The sequence below is a fragment of the Triticum aestivum genome, chromosome 7B, assembly GCF_018294505.1.
Source record: "Triticum aestivum cultivar Chinese Spring chromosome 7B, IWGSC CS RefSeq v2.1, whole genome shotgun sequence".
NCBI lineage: Eukaryota > Viridiplantae > Streptophyta > Magnoliopsida > Poales > Poaceae > Triticum > Triticum aestivum.
In genome coordinates this window covers 699,457,474-699,460,586 of record NC_057813.1, presented here as the reverse complement: position 1 = coordinate 699,460,586, position 3,113 = coordinate 699,457,474, and positions in this window count along the sequence as shown.

Below are 3,113 nucleotides of genomic sequence, written 5' to 3'. Positions count from 1 at the left end.
ATTGCACACTGCGAGGCTCTTGTAATTAGTTGTTGTTTCACTCTTTTCGCTGTACCATATTATCAGATCTATATTGACTTGTTCGAAATGCAGAGGAAAGCCCGCAAGGACCAAAAAGTACCTGAACCAAATGATATGGAAATCTTCAAGGACTGTCACACCAGCAAGAAGAAGGGCATGACTACACCAGTCAAAGCCGCTATTGTAAGTCCTTAATCCTCATGCCTATTAACTACTACTTACTCTGACTTGTGCCTTGAACTGCATGGTTTGTAGCCAATGTCTATTACTCTTTTCAATTTTATACACAATTGTCTTAGCGTATCATTGCACCTTACAAGGTTTAAAAGAGAGGAGTGATGTTCCTTTGATCTTGACCCGTAATCTAGTTCCGTGCTGGACTTGCCCACACAACATTACAATTGCCTATTAGTCTGTTCTCAGTTGTTTTTGTGATATGAATGATGTCATACTATGCTTACCGTATTATATACTTCGTCTCTTTATCCTTAGCCCTGAATACAATGTGAAGAAATAGACAATACATTAACGATGATACATGGTCATATGTTTGGAACCTGGTTTTATTATGTACTTTGCAATAAAATACAACTAATATTTTACATGGGTTCACCAGAATAAGTTCTGTATATAGACCAAAGCTATTTTGTTTGGTTTTGCTGCCTCCTTAATATCTTCTGTTTTGGTACTACTAATGTAAAACCTCAACTTTTCAGCGAGCTATGGGAAAAATGGTGGAACCACCACTGTCGGTGTCAAAACCGGCGGATCTCGGGTAGGGGGTCCCAAGCAGTGCGTCTTAGGATCAATGGTAACAGGAGGCAAGGGACACGATGTTTTACCCATGTACGGGCCCTCTCGATGGAGGTAAAACCCTACGTCCTGCTTGATTAATATTGATGATATGGGTGGTACAAGAGTAGATCTACCACGAGATCGTAGAGGATAAACCCTAAAAGCTAGCCTATGGTATGATTGTTGTTGTATCCTACGGACTAGAGCCATCCGGTTTATATAGACACCGGAGAGGGCTAGGGATACATAGAGTCGGTTACAATAGTAGGAGATCTACGTATCTGTATCGCCAAGCTTGCCTTCCAGGCCAAGGAAAGTCCCATCCGGACACGGGACGAAGTCTTCAATCTTTTATCTTCATAGTCTTGGAGTCCGGTCGATGATGATGATAGTCCGGCCGATGATAGTTCGGCCGATCATGGTAGTCCGGCTATCCGGACACCCCCTAATCCGGGACTCCCTCAGTAACCCGCTGAACCGGTCTTCAAGTTAGGGACGCTCCTCGATTCTTCCGAAATGTTCTTCATCTTCGGTTGTCGGTCTTAAAAACTGGTTCAACAAATCTTCTCATCTTCTATCTTGAGGGTCGCCGAAATGCATTCGACGAGTTTACGCGTTGGGTATCTGAGGAGCCCCTTTAAGTTTACGGCCTTTATCAATGCCTTGCTATTTTTATACCATGCCTCGGGTTTGAAGTTGTTCCCGGGTGGCAACGTCCTCTTGCGTCCGAGCACCAACGCCGGACTGCATTCGAGGTATCTTTTGCAGCCGAGCACCAATGCCGGACTGCTTCCCAGCTCTATCGCCGGACTATGTATCCGAGCTCCAATGCCGGACTGTATCCAAGCTCCAACGCCGGACTATATCCGGGCTCCAACGCCGGACTGTATCCGAGGTGTCGTAAATCACCTTGGTCCAAAGAAGTTTGAAGGAGTTTAGCCGAGCTTAATGCCGGAAATGCCCTCTAAGGAGCCAGCCACTTGCATCCGAGCTATATGTCGAACCGCTTCCGAGGTGGTTAAGCACCTCGGTCATGGGCTGATTTTTGGTCAATGTTTTTTATTGATGTAATTTATTCTCTGACGAGATATATAGCCAGTAGCGCTCAAGGTATGTATCGGTCTAAAACCCGAGATGCACCTGAAGGATGACATAAGACCGCTGATCCCCGTAGTCGCTGAGACTCAGGTTGATTTGCAAAATCGGTCTGAGGATCAACTCCTAGCTCGGCAAAATACTTCGGGACACAAAAAGCGGCGTGCTCAGCCCTCGAGCCTCAGGTTGGGTGCGGCCGACCAACCTGAGGATCAAAATCTCCTCGGAAACTGTATTGCACTTAAGATTTTATGCATAGAACAAGCAATGCAGTCGCCCCCGAGACACTGGTCGGGTGGCAACACCAGATCAGGGGATCAATGTGCCCCTTTAATATTTGTAAATAATAAGCCCGAAGCCCAGTAGCCCCCGAGCCTTAATGCGGGCACGGGTGGCCGAATTAAGGATCGATATCCATAGTAAAATCACAAATTATGTGTAATGACTCTATGTATCCAAGTACTTTACGTCATTAATGCTCGGACCCGCATTGTACAAAACTTTGTTGACCGACCATCGGCTTCCACCTCCTCGGCCAATAGCCGAGGAGTGTTTGTCCTACTTTATAAAGCCTTTATGAGGGCAAAGATTTACAACAAACAAGGCAATCTGGCCATACTATTTTATAAACAAAGGTACGCGGAGAGACATGTTATATTACTGTTTAACAAAAGAAATGTCATCCAAAGAAAATAGTCCCGCTATCGGTTCCTTTCTTTGGGTTGTCATGCTAAGCATGATCATGAAACCTCAGCTCCAATGTAAGAGCAAAATATTGAGGATTTAGTTTGGGAGGCCAGTTACTAGCCCCCGGTAGTGTTCAGCGACAGTCGAGGTCAAGCCGGAAACACTTCGGCCAATGTTATGAATGGCCCGTCATTTAATATAGTCATCGGATCGCTGACCAGTTTACACCTATTGTGACAGTCAGTTTTCGGCTTTCTCCACCGAGGTGTTTGACCAGGTGAGCTGGAAGCACAATCGCAGTGGTTCTCCCTTTGCACACCTAGCCGAACAAAGCGGAACATAGGAGGCAAGCGCAGGAGCCGGGCAACCCAACTATTGACCGAAGACACAATTCGAAACCGATGCATATATAGCAATATCCGAGAATGTTTTTGCCGAATCTCTAAAGGTGTCCGACGTTACACTTGCGAGAATTGTGCTGAAAACACACAAATAGTTTAAAAGTGCCATGGGCT